Source organism: Camellia sinensis, chromosome 7 (genome assembly GCF_055761805.1).
Source record: "Camellia sinensis isolate YWXY chromosome 7, ASM5576180v1, whole genome shotgun sequence".
Taxonomy (NCBI): domain Eukaryota; kingdom Viridiplantae; phylum Streptophyta; class Magnoliopsida; order Ericales; family Theaceae; genus Camellia; species Camellia sinensis.
Genome location: NC_138967.1, coordinates 183,733,337 through 183,740,788, shown reverse-complemented (window position 1 = coordinate 183,740,788; position 7,452 = coordinate 183,733,337). Strand labels below are relative to the sequence as shown.

Genomic DNA, 7,452 nt, shown 5'->3' with positions numbered 1-7,452 from the left:
GTGTGTGGGACCCAATTGGTTTGTGAAAGAATTTTAATTTGCCTTGATTTAGGTATAATATATTTTTATATATTATATTTGAGGAGACCCAATTCAATTTGAAAACAATTAGAGTTTGATTATAAAATCTTAGATTCACAATATATATATACATATATATATTGTTAATGTTTGCCCCAGAAAAGCAGGGTTGTTTTTCCCACGCAAGGACGGCGGCTACAAATTTGTTCACCTTTTCCGAAGGACATTGTGCGGCTGCTTGAGATTTAAAAAGCAATTCAGTGAATCAAAAAAAAGGATTGGGTCAGTTTGCTTCAATTCGGCTTCTTTGACGGAGTTTTTTTTTGGGGTTAATTATTTTGGGTATTCTTTAATTCTGATTTTGAAAATTTTGGTTCATCTATTTGGTGAGATCTTTCCTCTTGTTTATTTGTGATTATTTGGAATTCACCTAAGGGTGGTTTTGTGAGACCATTCGTGTCTCGTTTGTAATCGTTTGGAACTTATTTGGTTGATAGTGGAATCGGATTTCGATCCCGTGGACGTACCTCACATTGAGGGAACCACGTAAAAATTCTTGTGTTGCTTTTGATTTAATTTTTCCGCATTAGTTTTTATTCCCATTGATTGATTTACTTGTGGGGAATCACATCGATTTTCCCTAACAGATTTGATAATTGTGAAAACAAAATAATTACAATTTAAATGTAATATTTTATCTTATTAAATGCGTATTTTACTTTTATTAATTATTTTTATTAATTATTTTTCTTACCAGGGAACAGGAAAGGGAAGATGTTTGTGTGGGAGCTCCAATCAAGCCCCCCTGTTCTCATTGCTAGGCTTGTTTTCTTTGCTTTTCTTCATCAAATTTCTTTACTAGAAACCAAGCATTTCTTTACCCAAATTGGAGTTGAGGCTCTTAAGAATTTCATGCACGAATTTTTTTCCCTTTTCAGATTGTCTCATATTTAGTCAAAATCTCCAATTAGATAGAATGCCACGTCCTTTAATGGAAGGTAAATTCCCAATAAATTTTCTATCTGGGGATGTTAGTACATTTAGAATATATTGTGCGAGGGTGTGATCAAATCTGTATGTTGCATTGTAGCACCATTCTCAGTAATAGTGAAGCCTGATCGTTACATGTTATGGTTCATTATGAGATTGAGTTGGTAAGATTTAATTGAATGTTATGGAGAAATGAAATTCATTCTTTTGCAAATTTACTAGGGAAAATTGCTCGACATCACCACTAGAGACAATCTTTACTACACCCAACCAAGCGTCCATAACTGGAGAACAATTTTACTTGCATCCTTATAAATTTGTAATTATTTTTCCTACTTCCACTGATTTGAGAAAGCTCCGGTTATGGAGTTTTTACGCTTTTTGTACTTTCTCATTTGGAGAATTTTACTGTACACTACTTAAGATGTGTAAAATATCACTACAAAAAAATTGACTTTTTGCGACGGTAAAATACCGTCGCTAATACTCCTAATGCCGTCGCTAATACTTTTTGCGACGGCAAAATGACTTTTTGCGACGGCAAGAGGGGGTCGCAACTGCAGGGGTTGCAAAAGAGTTTTTGCGACGGTAAATGCCGTCGCTAATGTTTTGCGACGGCATTTTTTGCCTTTTTGCGACGGCACCGTGCAGTCGCTAATAACGTTTGAAATTTCTTGATTTTTTTGCGACGGCCCTATTTTACCGTCGCTAAAAATATTATTTGAGACGGCAAAAAATACCGTCGCCAATAGTCTTTTTTTTAAAAAAAAAACATTACTTTTTGCGACGGTATGGTGCCGTCGCAGAAAATATAAAAAATATGAAATTTTCTATTTTTTGCGACAGTGTAATGCCGTCGCAAAAAATATTAAAAAATAATAAAATTTCTATTTTAAATAATAAAATTTTTATTTTTTGCGACAGTATAATGTCGTCGCAAAAAATAAAACCTGTAACAAAATTAATAAAAATATTAAAATTTTCTATTTTTTCCGACGGTGGTGCCGTCTCTCTCTAAGAGCTGATTATTTACATTCTATTCACAAAAACATCATAACAGAAAATAAAAATAAAAATGTAAATTGATCAAACCATCAAATTCAATATTTTACAAAAGTACATGTTCATAAAAGCATATTTAAATTATAAAATTCACCCAAATCCTAAAAAAAAAAATAATAATAAAATAAAATCTAAAATTCACCAATCAACACATTGGATATTTAAATGCTCTTACAAAAAATAAAAAAATTTCAACAAGATCTCAATTTTGAGCCTATTTCAAAAATCAAGCTCCAAATTCCTTACTTCTAGAATCAGATCTTCCCCTCGGCAAAATTTATCCTTTTGACCTACAAATAAATAGATAACAGTTGCAAATTATAATCTTTTGGAGACACCAACTATTTAAACACCAGTAATGAAGACAATGAAGACTGTGGAAAGAACACTTACGTTGTCATCAGGAACAACTGCATATCTCTCAATTGGAAAAATCAAAGCTTTCCCTGCTCACAAAAAATAATAATAATAATAATGGAATTCAATGTAGTCCAAAATAGTGTAATAAACTCTTATTGTAATATACCTGGGGAATTTTTTCATGTCTGATGGGAGTGGGAAGGGTTGGACTTAAAGGGTTCCTACCTGTCTTGGATTATAGAATACACAAATTTATTTTGTAGGAACTCACATGCAGAGGGTCCATCATAAAGAATTGTGAGAAGAATACTAATATGTGATTACAATTAACTTTATATATGGTAGTTAATCAGGTGTAACGAAAAAAAATTTACGAAAAAATAAAAAAAACAGGGTGTCCACTAAAAATTAAATTTTTTTTTTATTTTCTGTATTTTTTGTGCATTAATTTATGATCTATGGTTGTTAGGAAAGATGAGAGGGAGACGATATAAATGCTTTAGAGCTCTAATATTGGAGTTCTAATAGCTCTAATGGAAAGAAATGCCTATGAATACAGAAATCATGACCCACAACTATATCCATGACCCACAACTATACCTTTTGCCTCGTCTGGTGCCAGCAAAGAAATGCCTATGAATACAGAAATCATTCCTAATATGAACATTGTTGTCCTTAGAGCACCAAATACCTGCTTAAGCAACAGTCAATAGTCTGCCAATGTGTGTGAATTCAAGAGAAGCAAGACTGGACATATGCCAACAGACTAAACTAAAGCGGGTTAATATTGAGTAAACATCAAAAGTGCAACACTTTTTTCTGCAGGATACATCATGCATGATTCCCACCACATGGACATCTCTAACCGTCAAGTCCACATGGAGCAACTGAGCAAGATATTTGACCTCAATTTGCCCCAGAGCAAATTGCTCTCGCTTGCACCCAATTATTTGAATAAATCAGCTGTCCCAGTTTTACATAACCAGGAAAGAACACCGACCCATTATGTCAAGAAGTACCAACTTGATTTCATCTGGTCTGGTTCAGTCTCAAACCAAAGCTGAGCTCACTACAGTTGTTTCTGTTCCTTTTATTATCATCTTATTTTGTTAATTACGATAAGAAAAAATTTGAAATTATAATTAATAAGTGCTTCATTGAATTAATTATCCAGCATTACCCTTGTCATTAGGACCAAGTTTTGCTCATTTTCATATGACAACTCAAAAATCAGCTATCCCCAACTATGATGGCATATGAGGAAAGGCGTGTGTGTGCACGAGTACCATCCACCATGTATGGAAATGTTGTTTCCATGCTTTGAACCCAGCAAGATCTACGAAACTTTTACCTATATATGAAAACATTGTTTCCGCGCTTTGAAACCATATAAAAAACATAAATAAAAATAAAGGGATTTGCGTTATATTTCTTACTAGCAACTTATTGACCACAGATTGATGCTTGGTTAAACTTGATCTCAGATTAAGCTACTGTTATGGAGGTGTAATTCATTTAGGAATTGAGTTAGATTTTGTTTAGGTATTTATCAACCTTATTAGTCTAGGGGTCAAACATCCACCTTGGAATGTTACGACATTGCTCAAAATTTAAATGTGTAGTATAGATTTAAACCTTAGTATTATATTATTAAATAGGCTACACCCAGGATTAATCTAATTCAAATTTTGCATATTTTTCTACACATTTTTTGTAAGTTTGTAGTATTATTGTCTCGTGAATGCCAATAAGAAAGGTAATCTACCCGAATTGGATGTCTAGTTTGAGCACCTCATGCTCGCCACGTCAATATTTTTTAAAAGGTAATAGTTCAAATTTTATCTACCTATTTCCAAACCCAATTTTAGATCCAACAAAAAATTTTCAACCCAATATTTGATGGGTTAATAAGTCAACAAAACCTAAAACTTTGATTTACAAAAAAATATAACGTAGGTGGCATAATGTGTTGGGCTGAACTGTTATACCTGGAATGTGGACTAGAGAGAAATAAATTATATGGTGCAAGTCTTTGACAATTTGAAGTTAAAAAAATAGTAGTAACAAATCAATGAATTAATAGAGAGACTCACAGAATCTGGTGACAATTCCAGAGGATAGAATAGGAGTGAAAGTCCTCAGTGGGATCAAACCAAAGCTGGTGCCTCATCTCTCGGTTTCCAGTTCCATTCTTGTAAACGTTGGTCTGAATGAGGTACGGCTGCCCTGTGAACTTATTAAATGCTACTATAATCAATTGTCAATTAAAATCAAATATAAAGTGATTAAATTCATAAAATCACTGACAATTGGGGATATAGCATTTCAATGCTTTCTTCAACAGCATATATACATACATACATATATATATACACATACAGACCACTATATTCATATGATCCATGATCCATAAAATCTGTTACAGTGCTAGTGCTACACATGTATATATTATATATATGCATTGTCTAAAAAATCTGCAATCTTCTTCAACATTGGCGTTTGGTTGAAGAAGTTGAAGGGGAGAGTCGAGATCCGAAGTTGATTGAAGCCATTGTTGGAGAGAAGAGGGAGAGGGGAGACAGAGATTATGGTTTGATTAGGGTTTGATTTAGAAAATAATATATATATATATATATACATAGGTAGTTTGCTCATTTTATAAGGCATTGTTCTTATGGACATAATAAATTAATGCCTGGACTTTGGATAAATCAAATTCAAAATTGAATTTTTCAACTGAACCCTTTTTTTAATAACTTCCTAAATGCATTAACTAAAAAATCCAAAAGGCAAGTATTACCAAAATTATTTTGCTTATTCACTTGTAAATGCAAGTGATATTATTATTTTTTAAAGTTAAAACAATTAATCAACTCATTTAACAAACAAAAAAAAATGGAACTTGAACTTCGGTCAGGTAATCCTTAAATCACACACAATATGTAGTGATTTAAATTGCATATATATACATCGTGTATACTAACCGTTAATATATGTTAAGAGAGCACAAATTAACAAAATCTTAAACCGCAAAGTCAGAACTTCTATTTCATATTCATATCTCAGCCTTCAATGTTTGTTGAAACCTTCTACATTATTAAAATCAATGAGTTGACTTTCAATAGTTTGTAAATTGTATATATATATATATAAACTGAAGACATGTATGTAAAGATTATAAGCACTTTCCAACATCAATCAGTTGGTGTTTTTCTCTGTGCAGAAAGAGGGTGTCAATGAATCCCCAGCAGTTCCTCCTTGTATGCCTCTCTCTCTTCTTGCCATTTTTTACACATCTCTCTCTTGCCGATGTTGGCACTGCTGCCAGCTATGCCCCACCATACATACGTAAGTACCCACTCCACAATTACAATCAATCATTTACAAATCATAACCAATTCTTTCCACAATCAAACCCTCTGTCTTTTAAAAAGATGTAAACGGAAATGGATTACATAACTCAACACAATTGTCTCACATGAATGTGGACTAGAGAGAAATAAATTATATGGTGCAAGTCTTTGACAATTTGAAGTTAAAAAAATAGTAGTAACAAATCAATGAATTAATAGAGAGACTCACAGAATCTGGTGAGAATTCCAGAGGATAGAATAGGAGTCAAAGTCCTCAGTGGGATCAAACCAAAGCTGGTGCCTCATAATAAGCTGTCACAACACCAGCAGAGTCACCTCCCACCAACTTGAGCTTCATGCTGAACCACCCAAATCTGTATCTCTGCTTTGTTTGAAACCCACAACCTATTCAAATATTTCCATATTCAATCTCATGTTTTCATAAACAAATTCTTCAATGCATAAAGTAAAACATTACATATACATGGCATGGGAGGTCAATGTAATATAAAAATTTAAAGCTTCAGCTTACTTACAGGGATTTTGCAAACAACACCGAGCATGATCCTACAGCACCAGATACAATGGCATAGGAAAAAGGAAGTAGCATTTGCCAGTAGGGCTTATCCACAACTTGTCCCCAACGTTATCCACAACTCCTCTAAATCCTATTCAAAAACAGACCAAAAACAAAAACAACTACGGATATATGTATGTGTGTAACCAAGATAAGAACAACCCACAAACAAACAAATATCTTACAAACCCAAAACCAACAGCAAACAAATACAGAGTTACATAACATAAACAAAGAAAAAGATGAAACTTTTACCGCAGATCTTGATGGGGACTTCGAGCTCTAAGAGATTGGGTTGTTGGAGGAAGATTTCTCTCGAAACGGTGCAAAGCTGACGGATCTCAGCCTCGGAGAGCTGGACCTGGACCTGGCGTACACTCCTCACCTGCCGAAACTCCAAAAGTCGATTAATGATGTCATCAAGAACGGCAGGGTCCATCCCCTGCCCATTTTGCGCCATCAAACCTCTCTCTCTCCCTCCCTCCCTCCCTCCCTCCCTCTTCAATTAATTCTTAGGGTTTCACAGAAAAAAAAACCCTAGATTCCCAAACACAACGAGAAACAAGGGGTGGAAGATTGAACGACGAGAGGTGGATCGGAGGCAGAAATTAGGGTTTGAAGAGGATGAATAAGAGAGAGAGAGAGAGAGAGAGAGAGAGGGGCTGGGGAGGAGACGAGATCGATGATCCACGAGATCGATGATCTTTTCTCTCTCTCTCTCTCTCTTTTCTTTGCCTGGTTGCCCCATCAAAGACTGAACAAATTGGGGATTTTGGGTTTTTGGGAGGAGGGGGAATGGAAAACAACAAACAGATTAGGGATTTTGGGTTTTTGGGAGGGGGGAGCGGGAATGGAAAGAGGGAGGGGGGGAACCGGGTGGGAATGGAAAGAGGGGGGTGGCCATGGAAATTTTTTTGGATTTTTTTTATTTTTATTTTTATTGCAAATAAATATTTAAATAATAAAATGATTTTTTTTTTTTGCAATAAAAATAATTTTTTTATAGTTAATGAATTTTTATTTTTATTTTTTCATTTAGTAAGGTTGAAAATTTATTTGTTTCATATTTATTTCAATGAATAAAAAATT

At 34.1% G+C, this 7,452-nt stretch overlaps 1 long non-coding RNA gene across 4 annotated transcripts; it reads right to left on the bottom strand.

Annotated features, from left to right (window-relative positions):
- Window positions 1-2,075: 2,075 nt before the first annotated feature.
- Window positions 2,076-7,152, bottom strand: LOC145795497 (uncharacterized). Of its 4 annotated transcripts, none has more exons than XR_014336529.1 (5): window positions 6,619-7,146; window positions 6,323-6,454; window positions 6,016-6,191; window positions 2,467-4,677; window positions 2,076-2,363 (listed from the first exon to the last, which is right to left on the bottom strand). It is a non-coding gene; the product is annotated as an uncharacterized LOC145795497 (long non-coding RNA). The 4 variants fall into 4 exon arrangements; XR_014336527.1 differs by having other exon boundaries at window positions 2,467-4,666; XR_014336528.1 differs by having other exon boundaries at window positions 2,467-4,659.
- Between the last annotated feature and the right edge of the window lie 300 nt (window positions 7,153-7,452).